The sequence below is a fragment of the Pinus tabuliformis genome, chromosome 5_1 (genome assembly GCF_031772625.1).
Source record: "Pinus tabuliformis cultivar Carrire ecotype Pingquan chromosome 5_1, CPIR1, whole genome shotgun sequence".
In the NCBI taxonomy this organism is placed as follows: Eukaryota; Viridiplantae; Streptophyta; class Pinopsida; order Pinales; family Pinaceae; genus Pinus; species Pinus tabuliformis.
The window spans coordinates 207,574,646-207,591,365 of record NC_142305.1 but is presented as its reverse complement, the minus strand read 5'-3'; positions in this window follow the sequence as shown (position 1 = coordinate 207,591,365).

The following is a 16,720-nucleotide window of genomic DNA, read 5'->3' as shown; positions in this document are numbered from 1 at the left end:
TTATTTCCTTATGCATTGTTGGTAAACATTTCAAAAATATCTGCACCTTGGATCTTTCTTCTCCAGTGTAGAGCACATACTGAAGTAAGTTGGTGAATTTTGTCACAAATTCATCCATGCTGAGCTACCCCAACCTTAACTTATGGAATTATTTTTCCTGGTCGTCATAATACCTCTCGCTCAAATAGTGAGATTTAAATTTACGCTGAAATTTTTCCCACAAAACTATTTTCTCATCCAACAAGTGTATAATTTTTGTCTCCTCCCACCATAGGGTGGCTTTTACCTATAGTTAATAAACAACCAATCTTTCTTTTAGGTTGCTTTCATATTCATACACTTGAAAATACTTGACCATATTCAAGAGCCAAGCTTGCGCATCCCCCTCCCTTTCCCCGCCAAAGGTATGAGGTTTTAGCTTCCAGAATTATCCCTATAATTCCCTCTTTCTCTTTTCCTTATGGGATTTACAATATATTTTATCAGATTTTTCATCACTTTCATATTTGTTTGGCATTATCCCTGCCTATTTTTGTTTCGACCCTTCAGCCTCTAGACTCTTGTTACTAGATTTCTCAGTCCATTCTCTAATTATTTTTTCCTATTCCTCACTAGCTTTTATTAACTTCTCATTATTACTTCATAGTTGTGCTAATCCCTATTGCAAATTCCTCACTATCTCCACAAACTGAACGGGCATTGGGGTACTACCTTCCTTGAGTTCCACATATAAAGAATCCCTTACGGTAATAGATGGGGGTGACTCCTCAATGTTTCATTGCAATTTTCTTCCAATCAAAACAACCCAACTAATATCAGTAAATTACCATATAATACTAATCTTGTGCAAACAATAACTAGTAATGGGGTCTCTATTCAAGCCCATTGTACAAAATCTGGGCTTTGATACCATTTTGACATGAACCTACTTACAAATTTTTATTTTTATTTTCTTTATAACAGGTGTGATAATATTGATTGGACCCCTTTACTACCTACTTACATGGAGTTTCCAATGTTCCTTTTAAAATCAATGTGACCTCTACTAAGCAATGACTATGTCTAGCTTAATAATCGATTAAATATACGAAGCATTATAGGTAGCCTTGCCCTCTATATAGCTATATAAGGTATCATTTTAATTTATGTATATATAGGAAATCACACTATTTTAATTTATTTATCACCATTTCTATAACTTGTGCACATTGCTAATATCATTTTACATCACTATTCTATAATCCCGAATCGGTGGTTTAATTTCTTATATCTTGAAACCTTTACGTTAGCTCTTTGTTTTATTGTTAACCATTATGGAGATTTACTTTATACTATTTATCATGGGATTTTAATGTTAACACCTCCATTGATGATCGATATTAATATCGTTCAGGCATCGGTATTCGGTGCGTCCTACCTAGATTATGCTCCTCGTCACAATTATAAGACCGCCCTCACCTCCTACCTCCAACTTGTTCCACGTACACATGGCTCTTGTCCTCGCCGGGGAGATGGGATTTCGACAGTCTCGATTCAAGTTTCCAGATCTACACTACTCCTCATCTCACTCTCATCCTAACCTCATACTATGATGCCTATGCCCTCATTTAGTTAAGCATTCTTCTATTCAAGTATGGTAACTTGTTCCTGATAGCTTATGCCAAACCACTAGTTTTCCATTCGCTAAACCCCACCATTGTTACCCAATCCTCTATCTACTACATTAACCCCATCCACAACAAATTTTATGGCCCCATATGGTGTTTTTCTCCGGGGAAAAGGAAGATTTAACAAGTCTGTTGACAGGACATGCTACTCCTTACCAGAGTGAAACTTGCAAGTAGTAACAACACCATGCAATATGTGCATCTCATCTGGTTCAGGTAAGCCCTTGCTCTGAATGTCAAACTTTCTTCTTTTTTGTTTGTGTTCCTAGGTATATTAATACCTATAGGGCTGATGGTGCTATGAATATGCAGAGGTCTGGCACACTTTCTTTGAGTGCATAGGGACAGGTTTCAAGAGTTATAGTCATGGTTGTCGTCTTCCCTCCAAGAACCACAGTAATGATCTTTCTATGGAATCTAGGGTGGCTTAAGAGAGATTAGTTGCATATACACTCGCTTCGCTTCTCTCATTGATCCATTTTTCTCACGATATTGGATGCTCAGATTCAATCATCTCCAACCCACCTCTGTCACACACCCTACTGGATGTATGGCTATTCTTTCCATAACTTTTCTTCTAGAGTTAAGGGGTATTGTTTAATTATTTTTATCGAAGGCTGGTTCTTACCAATTTACACCTCTGTCTCTGTTTTTGAATAGGTGCAGGTACCTCTCAACCTCCTATCCCTCCAGTGTAGCATTCAACGTTTCTACCCTTGTGCTAAACTAGTGCTTGACTTCTTCTAGGTTTTCTCTGTGGCTTGAGCCCCTTTCCTCGCAGCACCTCAATACAACTGTGGGGTGGAAATAGGATTTTATTATGCATGATGAACTCATTCGAGGTTGAATTATTTTTATTTGTTTGTTGCTGATACCATATTTGTCAAGAAGTACTCCTAGGTTCTTGAATGGATACGGTCCCGACCCCATCTGGTTTTACTCTGCCTCCAAGATTTGAGGTTTCTCTTTTCTCCATTTGTTTTCTAATTTAATAGGTCTCTAATTAAGGAGATACAGTTATACTGGTCTTGTTCTACCATGACAAGTGTTTCCTTTTGTTCCCTTGGAACATTTTTATGCAGCACATTGTTTAATCTATGAAGTTGTATTATATTCATATGCTCTAGAGGATGAATTTATCTTTGTTCCTATATATTTACTATTTAGAAAATTTGGCTCACATGTTAGTCATTTGTAGACTATTTGGGGTTCTCCCCTCCTATTGCTGGGAACTTTTTATGTTAGTACATTGGATAATTATCGTGTTTAGTGTTAGCAATACTATCATTATATTTAAGGAAGAATATGCGAGGAATTTTCCTTATTCCAATATTTCGAATTTTCATGTTTATACTGGGCTCATGATGAATTATTCACAAATGGACTTGCTGAATCTTGTTCATTTCTAGTATTTTTGTTATCCCAATTTTCTTTCAAAACTTCTTTAATCGAGGCCTCTCAAATTTCTTGGCCTTTGTTCCTAATTTTTCCTAACAAAAGCTTCAGGGGAATTGTTTCTACAATGTTATGCAACTCTACGATTATCGTATGCAATATCTATTGTTGCCATGTGCACTTCTAGTTGTTAAATAGTCTAAATTTCCCCTCCCTCTAAATTTAGTGAAGTCATATTTGATCGTGTTAAGCCACTACGTGAGATATAATGATTATTTAACTGATAAATTCATGTTATGAGTAGCATCATCTATTTCCACTTCTGTAAAGGTTTACTATGTATACTCTACCTCTTACTGCTAAACTGTACATGTGAGATTTGTAGTGAAGTTCAGTAGTGTAAGATGTTGATATATTGGAAAGGGCTACATTTTGGTAACTTGATAGAATACATAGCCTTGAAAACAAAACTACCTGCAAGATAATTTAATTACATCTTTTAGTTTTATTTGATTACTCTGTTGCTATATACGATCTATGGTATGGCTTCCTAGGTTGCTAGTAAATTAATATTATCCTATTTCCTCCCCCTGAAGCTACACCCGAGAAGCGACATGCAGGATTTTGCTTGCATTCACCTACGAAATGCTTCTCTAATTCCTTTCACTATTCCTTTCATTTGTGCTTTGATGTAGTTAAATTTAACTACTATATTTATCCCTGGATTCTAATCAGTCCACCACAAGTCATGATTTCGTAGTAACATGATTTCAACATCAACCATCTGTTGTTTGAAAACTTTGTATTCTCACTATTTCTAGCTTGCTAGCTAATTCACTACAGCCATATAATTAAAATATATAGAAATCAAATAAGTATATAAAGTGTGTTTCCACACATTTCCCATTTCGACAACATATGAGTACATGTAACCGAGTATATCGTGATACACCAATTAATGTTTCCTTTGGTTTCACGGTACAGGTCATACTTAAAGAAATGCTTTGAATATTCGGAGTAGATATGAGGAAGAGTTTTCCTCGTAGAAAAAAATTTCATATTCTTTTCTCATAACCCAAGCTTTCACATCTACTGTTGTGAAAACAATTTAATATGCACTGAGATTTCAATTACTATAACCATACAAATCAGTTGTGCAAAATAACGATAATTGATTAATATGTGCCTATATTTCAGTTACTCTAAACATGTCAATTAGTTGTACAAATAACGGTAGCAGCAACAACCTCAAACCAATAGTTTAGACTAGAGAATTAACTTGAAAAGAACAATTTTCCTCCCAACCATGAACCTTCTCTTTTGGTTCTCCCCCGTGCTGAGATCTTTATTATCCCCAGAATCAACAACCCCTGTTGTTCTGGTAAAGGCATTTTTATGCCTCACTTTTCCTAGCAGACTTTCCATAACGACGTCCCATTTTTTTCTAGGTTCTGCCAATTGGATTTTCCTATTTGTTTTTAAATGATTATTTTTCTTCCTTTAAAGCCCATCTTTTCCACTACGGTGCTTTATTCGCCCATTCTAGTGTTGTCTACCCCGCATTAGGTGATTTTCCTAGATTTTTCTCTCCCCATCTAGTCAATCATATAATTTCGCTCCAAGGATTTTTTTGGAGTGATTTGGGAAAGTTTTTTTTTCTCCATCCAATCCATCCACCTTGGATCATGGATTGGAATAATGATCTCATTCATTCATTTGTTCTTTTCCAAGTTAGTTCTTCAAATGATATATTTATTTATTCAAATCAATTAATTACATTATCATAGTTTTTCCAATAAGGTATATCCTCGCTTTCATGCCATTTCTAACAATAATTCGACTACTAAAACAATAACAATAATTCAACTACAATAATTTCTGGAACATAGTGGCGTTATGTCTAGAAATTAAGGGAAAAAAAAATTGAGGCTATTATCCACGCGGAACAAGGCTCCAATATGAACTTCAAAATTATCGTCCAATCAAATGTTTGAAAAATAGTTTTTTCAATACTATTAATGTTGGAATCTAGAGGCACAACAAACAAAATAAATAAACATACAACAGAATATCAAGCACATATGACACAGTATTTAACGTGGTTCACCCAACCAATCTGGGCTACGTCCACCAAACATAGGCATCAGGAATTTATTAATCAAATTGGAGATTACATAATGAAAACCTCATAAAACTCTCACCCTCTCAGCAAACCATCTGAATGGTTGTCTGTTATATAGCACAGAGAATCTAACAGCCTCATTAACTCACTCACATCAAATATAGGAGGCATTAACTCCCTCCCAACAACCTGGAGCTAATCTAGGACCTGAATTCTATTGTTGTCATCAGCTGAGATTTTTCCTATTTTTCTCCAAACAGAAAATCCAACAATCTCCACCTTGACAACAATTCGCCTGATGCCCTGTTATTATTATTTTATCTTTTCTGCAAGCCAAGAGAAGCCAAACACCAGCGTAGCTTCTCCAACAAAACTGGTTTCGTGAACATGTCTGCACAGTTCTCCTTTGTATGCACCTTGTCAAGAGAGACTCCCCTTTCAGTGATAACCTGTCTTACAAAATGATACTTGATTGGAATATGCTTTGATTTACTATGATAGGCCGGATTCTTAGCCAAATGTATTGCACTTTGACTGTCACAAAGTAACCTGATGTTGTCCTGTAACCTACCAAATTCACCAAGCAATCCTTTCAACCAAACCGCCTCTTTGCAAGCATGTGAAGCAGCAATGTATTCTGCTTCAGTAGTGGATAACGCGACAATGTTCTATAGCTTCGACATCCAACTTATAGCTCCACCTGCAAGAGTAAAGACGTACCCTGAAGTTGATCTTCTCTTATCCAAATCACTTGCAAAATCGGAATCAACATATCCGCAAACAAATTCACTACTCTTATTGTAAGAAATACAATAACTACTTGTTCCTCTCAAGTACCGAAGCACCCATTTCACTGCTGACCAGTGTTCTTTACCCGGATTTGCCATGTACCTACTGAAAACCCCAAATGCATGTGAAATATCTGGTCGAGTACAAACCATCGCATACATTAAACACCCTACTACATTGGCATATGGAATTCGAGACATATAATCCTTTTCTTCATCTGTATTAGGACATAAACTCGAAGAAAGCTTAAAATGGGAAGCTAAAGGGACTGACACAGGCTTCACATTATTCATACCAAACCTCAAAAGTATTTTCTCAACATACTTCTGTTGTGATAGCCACAGCTTACCATTGCCCCTGTCTCTGAAAATCTCCATGCCTAAAATCTGTCTTGCCGCTCCTAGATCTTTCATATCAAACGTCCTTGCCATATGAGTCTTCAACCTGTTGATTTCTTCAATGCTTTTGCTTGCTAAAAGCATATCATCAACATACAACACTAAGATAATGAACATGCCATTATTTAACTGCTTAAAGTAAACACAATGATCATATTCACTTCTTACATATTTCTGACTCAACATGAAAGAATCAAACTTCTTATACCACTGCCGAGGTGACTGCTTCAGGCCATATAATGACTTTTTGAGCCTGCAGACAAATTTCTCATTGCGATGGTGAACAAACCCTTCCGATTGTTCCATATATATTTCCTCATCTAAATCACCATGTAGAAATGCAGTCTTAACATCTAACTGCTACAACTCTAAATCAAGCAAAGCCACTAATGCTAACACAATTCTAATTGAAACAATTTTAACCACTGGTGAAAATATCTCATGAAAGTCTATGCGAGCTTTTTGAGAAAACCCTTTTGCAACCAGTCTCGCTTTGTACCTGTCTTCCATATCATTCACACCTCGTTTCACCTTGAACACCCACTTGCATCCCACAGTTTTCCTGCCTTTGGGAAGTTGAACCAGATCCCACGTGCCATTCTTAACTAAGGCCATCATTTCTTCCTTCATGGCTTCTTTCCATTTGTCACTATTTGAACCTTCTACAGCTTCCTGATAACACAAAGGTTCATCATCATTAGCGATCAAAGCAACTGAAGTAACATGATCATCATACCTTCTCGGAGGGCGTTTGATCCTTGTAGACCTCCTTAAGAATGTTTCTGGTGCTTCCACAATTGGTTGTCTATCAACTGTAGGAATTTCTTCATGATCGCCATCTGAGACCTGTGCATGTCCTCCATCTGAACCCCGTTCATAATCTGATTCTGAAACCTGTTCATGACTAGAATCTGAACTATGGTCGTTATGACTATCATTAGAAATGCTATCAAACTGAATATGCTGGAAATCAGATACATCATCCTGTTTCAATCTTCTATCTACATCTAACTGTACAAGAGAGGATTCATTAAACTTTACATCTCTGTTGATGATGATTTTGCGTGTAGTAGGATCCCACAATCTAAATCCCTTTGTTCCATCACCATACCCAACAAAGACATACCTTTTCGATTTCGGATCTAACTTAGTTCGCTGATGTTTAGGCACTAGAGCATATGCATCACAACCAAACACTCTGAGTTTAGAATAATCACAAGGGTGTCCTTTCCATACCTCTTGCGGAACCTTGCAGCCTATTGTCGTTGATGGAGATTGGTTTATCACATAACAAGCGGTTGCCACTACTTCCGTCCACAACTCCTTTTGCAACACGGCGTTACTCAGCATACACCTTGCTCTCTCTAGAAGAGTTATGTTCATGCGTTCAGCAACTCCATTTTGCTGAGGAGTATAAACCGTGGTCTTATGTCTCTCGATCCCTGCATCCTTGCAATAGCTGTCAAACTCCTTGGAGGAAAACTCACCACCATTGTCAGTTCTTAAACATTTTATAGTTCTACCAGTGTTGTTTTCTACCAATGCTCTAAACTGCTTGAAAACTGTAAAAACATCAGACTTCTTTTTCAACATGTAGACCCATACTTTCCGAGAAAAGTCATCAATAAATGACACAAAATATGACGAGCCACCATACGACGCTGTAGGGGCTGGACCCCAAACATCTGAATGAATATAATCAAGTATCCCTTTACTAGTATGTTTGCCTGTTTTAAACTTTTGTTTACTTTGTTTTCCAAACAAGCAATGTTTACAGAAATCTAACTTTCCAGATCTTAGATTAGGAAGTAACTTGCGGTCAGCCAAAATTTTCAACCCTCGTTCACTCATATGGCCCAACCTTTGATGCCATAGGCGAATGGAACTACTGTCCTGTTCAGACACGGACACATGATCTGACCCAGTTCTACCTTCTAATTGAAAAAGATTTCCTACCTTCTTAGCCTTCATCACTAGTAAGATACCTTTATAAATTTTCATAACTCCACCTTGAATTACAGTTTTATATCCGTTCGTATCTAGTGCTCCTAATGAAATTAGATTTTTTCTTAGATCTGGTACATGTCTTACATCAGTTAACATTTTGGTTGTGCCATCAAACATTTGTAGTTGTACACTTCCTATTCCAACAATACTGCAAGTGACATCATTACCCATGTACACGACTCCATCATCAACTGATCTATATGTTTTAAACCAATATTTATGAATACACATGTGGTTAGATGCCCCGGAATCTAACAACCAATGTTGATCATGTTTTGAAACATTAACTGACAATACTTCATCACTCATACCTGAACCGGATACTGAACTTGTATCTGTGGTGTTGGCTTCCTTCTTTTCTGTTGAAGAGCCTTCTTTAGCAGCCTGCTTTCGCTTCCAGCAATCCTTTTTCAGATGTCCAGCCTTGCCACAATGCCAGCACTTCACCTTGGGCTTCTTTCCTTTGGACTTCGAACGAGAGTCGCTATGCTTTCCCCCGGAGTGTCTCTCTCGTGAGCGACCTCTGGCCATCATTACCTCTGATGTAGAGATGTCTGCATTTGACCTCTTCCTCGTCTCCTCAGCCAACAAGGCTCCAACAACATCGTCAAACTCAAGGATGTCTGATTTACTAAAGCTTATGGAAGTAACAAAGTGATCCCAGGATTCAGGCAATGAACATAATAGAGTTATTGCCTTATCCTCTGAATCAAATTTCACATCTAGACTCTCTAATTGCACCAATAAGGTATTAAAAACATTCAGGTGATCAGCAATTGAGGTACCTTCTTTCATCCGCAAACCATAAAGCTGTCGCTTCAGGAGAATCCGATTTGTCAAAGATTTCGTCATATAGAGCTTCTCAAGTTTCGTCCACAGGCCTGCGGCGGTTTTCTCTGACATAATGTTGAACAGAACATCGTCCGCCAGACATATCCAAATTTCGCTCAGAGCTCTATTATCCATCTCATCCCAATCATCCTCCGTCATGGAAGGAGGTCTTTTGTTTTTCCCCAACAGTGCTTTCGCCACACCTTGTTGAACCAGCAGATCATGCATCTTCACCTTCCAGATCTCAAAATTATTCTTGCCATTAAATTTCTCAATTTCAAACCGGCCACTTTGAGTTTTCGCCATTTGTATAAAAAAAACACAATAATCTCCAAGACCAACGTTTAAATACCAGCAATTTAAAAAACCAAACTGCCTATGCCTCAAAAAATATCTTCCGTTTGCACTTCACACAAAAAATTTCTTCCTATGCCTTTGTTTTGACACAACAAAAAAACTGCCTATTACAGTATATAAAGACTTCCGCCAAAAACAAAATTTTTTGTTTTATTAACTTTTGTTTCAAGTATTTTGATGGATGTCCTGGAAATGTCGTGGAAGTACGGTATTGAAAACTGTGGTTCCCAAAAATATATACCCTAATATATTTTAACACCCCACCATTATTTATTTTAATTTTTCCATGGTTGTTTTCGGTATCCTGTAATTTTGAGACACTATTTGCATTCAGATGCTACAGTGAACATTCAAGTAAGACTCGTACCATGCTGTAACTCAGGAGCAGCTTTGACAAATCAAAATGATGCTCTTCTCAAAACAATGTAATATACGTCCCCCTTTTAAAAAAAAACTCAATAGCATAGCACATACCAGGTTTATCCCTTATACGCACCAGGTATATCAACAAAAAAAAACGGTTTATAGAAATACGCAGCATCAATCTTTCATACGCAGCACCAATCTTTCATACGCAGCGATGAAAGATACACACCAGCTCTTCAATACGCATCAGCAACAGATACGCACCAGCTCTTCAATACGCACCAACAACTGATACACACTAGCTCTTCAATACGCATTCACACGCAGGCAAGTTCACGCCCACACCAGCACAGGGTATACACAGCAGTCACGCACGCAGCGCCTCCAATCAGCTCCTCCAGGCACCTCCAACATGCTCTGATACCAATTGTTGGAATCCAGAGGCACAACAAACAAAATAAATAAACATACATCAGAATATCAAGCACATATGACACAGTATTTAACGTGGTTCATCCAACCAATCTGGGCTACGTCCACCAAAAATAGGCATCAGGAATTTATTAATCAAATTGAAGATTACATAATGAAAACCTCATAAAACTCTCACCCTCTCAGCAAACCATCCGAATGGTTGCCTGTTATATAGCACAGAGAATCTAACAGCCTCATTAACTCACTCACATCAAATATAGGAGGCATTAACTCCCTCCCAACAACCTGGAGCTAATCTAGGACCTGAATTCTATTGTTGTCATCAGCTGAGATTTTTCCTATTTTGCTCCAAACAGAAAATCTCAACAATTAAAAAATAAATAGTTTTTTTTCAAAATTAAACATTATAATTTGCAATAGAGGAAATATGTATAATATTATTTTTTAATTTTTTTTTTGCATCATTAAACATATTGGATTGAAAATCCAACGAAATGTATATAATTAATTAAACAATTTAATTAAAAAGACATAAAGAGAATCACAATTTTTTTAAAATAAGTTAACTACAACAGGTTAATGCACTTTTTATACTTGACCTTTTTAATTCAATTTTCTTTTAACCATATACATAACAAAAGTGGTAACACGAGCACGTGGGTTCCCATTTTGTAGGTCATCTATCCTTATAAACGTCTCACAATGCGGAACGTTTCTGATAGACTATTTGATTAATTACACATGATATCTTAGAAGTACTTATTTTAAATAAGTTAATTGTATCATTTCAAGGAAAAAAATTTCCATCATTAAACATATTGGAATTCAAATCCAACCCAATTTATATAATCAATTAATTGATTTAATTAAAAGGGCATCAAGGGAATAACAATGTTGTTTAAAAGAAGTTAGCTATATCATATTAATGCACTTTTTATAACTAATCTTTTTAATTCAATTTTATTTTTTTCTTTAACTATATACATATATATTAACAAAGGTGTTAACACGAGCATGCGGGTTCCCATTCCGTAGGTCATCTATCCTTATAAGGTTCTCACAATGGTGAAAGTGTCTCGTGGAGGATTTGATTAATTATGCATGATTACTTAGAAGTACTTATTTTAAATAAGTTAATTGTATGATTTTAAGGAAATTTTCATAATTAATATCTTTTAATCCAAACATCTTAGTTTAGATATATAAAGTATGGTGGTTGGAGTAGAATAGGTTTAACATATGGAAGTGAACTAGGGTTTTTCTCTTCAAGACTAAGCACACCCTTGTTAAATAACTAACAGATGGAGTTATACTAGAGTCATTAACTTGAGGATTCTATTCAAGCGATATGATATTCTTATCGTATATCTACGAGATGGTGCCAAGATACATCTTGAGGGTTTGAGTCCACCAAAAATTCACCTAGAAGATTGAGCTACTCACAAGAACCTTGATATTAAGGTTGATGCCCTCCCTAAGGGTTATAGTGGGAAACGAGTGAATCTAGGCTAGGTTAAGGATGGGGCTACCTCTACCTTAAAAAATATTGCGCTAGTAGTGTTAGTTAATAAGAAAAGGGGTGAATTAATACCACAATATGTTCCAATTTGGTATATTTTCTCTTTGTAGATGATATGTTACAAAGGTAGCCCAAGGTTTTGAGAACTTTCTCAAAGTTGTCCGTATAGACTCATCATTTGGTAAGCTTACCCTAACAAATCAAAGCTCATATTGAACTTATTGAAGTCATATGAGTTATGAAACCACATTACCTTATTCACTCATCTTCCTGATCTTAAGCTCCCACATTAACACCATTTTTTTATTCGTATCATCATTATGATTTAGGTACATTGGAGCATTCTACATCTTGTAGGCACTATTCATCCCTGATGTTGAGGTTTTTTAGAATTAGAAGGTATTAGCACATGAATAAAGGGTATTGAATTCACCCTTATAACTGTTACGTAAATTTTATTTTACTAAGACAACTCAGCCGAAGAAAAAAATCAAGTCACCCAGCGAGTGAAGGGACATGTATCTTAGGTAGTCACACACACCTTTGACATGTATAAATAGATGATGTGATGCCATATTTTAGCACCAAGAAAGAGAAATTATTTCTTTGATATTGATCACCATTCTTATCTCTCCTGGATAACCACACATCTGAGGAAAAATGATGAATTGATCTGACAACATTCACTTAAGTTGACAGAGATTTTGAAAAGCATTGACCAAGATTGTTTAAGCTTTTTTTGAACAATTTTGAATGGGAATTATCCGAGGATATTTGAACAAAGAAAGGTCACAGTGCAAACTATTGACCATAGGGTTGACTAGAGGGTCATGGCTATCCAGGCCAAGCTTATTGCATAGTTGGATATTTGAGTAGCATTTCCATTTGATTATTCTGGCTTGTTTGACTAGCATTGACCTATTGTTGTTTGATTGTGTTTGATTGGTATTTGACTTGGATTATTGCAATATATTTCTAGACAAACAATGATTTCTAAACCTTGATGAAGAATAATTTATCCTAAGAAAAGTTGTTGGTTTTTCTCCTAAGGTTGGGATTCCCAAGGTAAAATTATTTTCTCTATTGTGCACGGTTGTCTTTTTATGATATTTACAATTTCCACTGCATTGAGTGTTGGTATTTTTATAGTGTAGTTATTCAATGATGGTAATGGAATAAAATATTGCATGAAAAAATCATTAGGAAGTAATTATTTGGAAGAAATTGTATTATATTGTACTTTTATTAGAATTTAAATAGGTATGTGAGGAATCACATGATCTTTCACCCCATACATTATGATGTATCTCACCTTTTCTTTAAATTGATGCATTTCCATAGATTTAGTGACTAAATGAGATATAACTTAGGTTTCTGCAAACACCCATAAGTTACTATCCATGAGATCTAATGATGTCCTCTCTTTCCATGAACTCACGTTGTAAGCCTCATTAAACCTATCCTTGAACCTTAGAAACATTTATTCCGTTATGAACTCATTTATTGATTACCATGCTCTGATTGGGAATGTATCCCTCTATCCCTATGAGGGATAACCTATACAAATAATTAGGTCATGATTCTATCCTTCGTCTCATGGATTTTCCATCCACGACCTAGTCCTAAATGTTATTTACTTAGATGCCTAGACCCAAAATTTTTGAATTATCTTCACGATGACGACTCCTTAACAATGTTCCTCCACATGACCATTTCGACCCAAAACCCATTTATGCTACATTGTGGTTTCTCATTTCCATCCTCTAAAAGGCAAACCAACCTGATGTATTTTTTGTCTCTTTGGTGTGATAACTTAAGGGCTATCATCCACATCTTGTAGCTCAATGAACCCTACTATTATAGGCTTGGGTAAGTAGGTCACTATGCTTTTAAGTGCTTTAACTATGGTAAATTAGGTCACTATGATTCTAAGTATCTGGATAATAAGAAGAATGAAAATGAACCTAAGGAAAAATATAGAAAAATTCTAAAGGAAAAGAAGAATAAAAACAAAAGTTTCTATACCAATGATATTAGTTCTTTAGAAGACGAATATAGTCAATATTCTAATGAGGACAAAGCTAAAGAAAGTTCAAAGGCGTTTATGCTAATGGAAATAGACACTTTATAAGAATATCATGCTGAATCTCAAGGAAAAGAAGGGGAAGTTGAATTAGAAGGTGAGTTGATTAGTTCTTTAGAAGAGATTCAAAGGCTGAGAAAAAAGAACAAATCACAAAAGGAATTTTTGGTCAAAAGGGACTGTAAAAGTGTAGCACCTTTTCTCCTAAAAATTGAAGAGTAAAAAAAGATCAAAGAGATTGTTTAAGAGTAGCTGATAGAGAATGACAAATATTGTGAAAATGTTTAACAAGAGGTTGTTAGTCTGAGAAATGAGTTGGAAAATACAAAAATTTAATTGAGTTAAGATCATAAATTTTTCAAAGGGACCAATAGTCTGGATGAAATAGGAAGTGCTCAAAGACCCCCTCACATCAAATTTGGTTTAGGTTTTGGAGGAGAAACAAGTTCAATAGTAGACAAGGCTAAGAAACCTATTAGTTTCATTGAAGTTGTAAAAGGATTAGACAATGGTAGAGCCAAAGAAATCAGAGCCCAACAACAAGAAAAAAAAGTGAAACCCAACAATTGCTTACAATAACAAAAAATGAGTGCAAAGAGTGATCTAACCCAACAAAAGGATATCACTGTAAAGAAGAGGAATTCTCAAAAACAATAACAAATATTCAAGGTAAGAAACCATAACAATTAGCCATGTGTTCCATAGAGATGCACTGCACCTCAAAGAAGAAATAAACAAATACCTTTTGAGCCACTAGGAATGAGAATTAAGAAAGAATCCATCATTCAAAATGCTCTATGGTATGAAATAATTTTTCTAGGATATTGTTTCTCCTATACAAACTATGGAAAGAAGGCTGCTAGCTGTAGGGTGAATCAAAAATTAGAGGAGGAATAATTTTTACTAGTAAAGTAATGCATTTACTAGGCAAAGGAAAAGCATTCTGAGGGATAATATTTTTTTCGCTATTGACTGATATGGTGGAGTGTTTTAATTTCCATTTTTAGGAAAAATACTAAGACGGGGGGGGGGGGGGAGAGGGTGAATCAGTATTTTTAATTCAATTAAAATTTTTCATTTCATATTTTGATTTGTATTCTACTCTTCATTATGAAACCAATGTATGTATGTGACTTTAGTACATGAAAAAAAATCTATATATAGTTTACTTAATTTTCGTAACTTCCATCAGTCAGTTAACAATTGCACTATTAATTCATTAAACATCTATTATTTACTAAATAAAATATAAATCACAACACATAAGCAACACACAAAGAACACCAGGATTTTAGGTTGAAACTCGATGTGGAAGAAAACTACCACTCCCATCGTCTTTGCATTCTTCTTTTATGTCTAATAAAAGATTCATTGCATCTTATGTTGGCACAAACTTTGACCATGATGTAGGCATCCACTTATAGGAGGATACAACCTCCACTCATTCTCCAACATCCACTCAAAGGGACCTATAACTCCCTGATCTTGTTTACCAGCTTCTACTGAAAGGGAGCATCTTCCCCCCGAAAAAAATTATCACTTACCACTAGAAGGAAGCTCTAACTCCCTTACTGAAGGCTCCAAAACTAACATCCTTCATGGACCACATCTCATAATATTTCATACTGGATCAACCTGACTCAAACACACATCAAAACTTGTAGGCCACCTTTCATCAATTTTTTACACTCGACCCACACCCAACAATGTGCTCAATATCAAGTTAAACACTGAATCTGAAATACAATCACTGAAACAGCTAAATCACTATAACATCATCCCATTGAAGAATAAATCAACCATTGCAATCAAATCATAATAAACCACTGCAAATATAAACCATCCATATCTATACATCATGGATAGAAAATAGCAAATACAACGAAACTCATCAATTGTCATCATCGAGTAGCACTGCAATCCCTGACCAGATATAACTCAAAATATATAAGCGACTGTTATTAAGAAGACCTGTTTATATACATATTTATCATATGCAACACCCACATACAAATCTCAACATAACGAAAAAAACATATCTCAGACTATATAGGATACACAACAGAAACAAATCTATGTATGTACGCAACTATTTAGTAGCAAACTAGTGTACAAATCTTAAATTACTGAAGCATACCTTCGTTGCAAACACAAATCACATTCCACAACTTTCACTTTCAAAACTACAGACTTTTGAATAATTGATTTAGATCACAACATCACTATAATCATAGATCCATCATTGTTATTTGCTTAGACATTTGCACCAAGTAAACGAATCAACCATATATATCAACATATCTTCATATATTTGAAATCTTAGTCTTATTTTTGCTCCTCGGTGCACACCTGGTTCAGATGAGATCACACATGAATAACCCATTCACTTTCACACTCAACACCTTGATCTCCATATGCTTGTATACCTTTTTCCTTAGCCAATACCTTCGGTAAATCCTTTGGTAACTTCGTTAGTATTTGTTGATAGGATCAAATGAATTTTCTCGCTCCAATTGCTATGGGAAAATACCATGCTAATGACCTATGGTCTCATGTTTTCCATAGTTTGGATTATGTACCCTAGTTTTGATCACATGACATGTGTATGTACATAACGCTTATTCACACAAACCACGTATACTCCTCAAGTTTCACTTTTTTCATTCATCTATAACTGAAACTCCACTATACCAATAATCTTGATATTTGCATTAGTTCCATAGTCATCATATTGCATCATTTTTTACATCA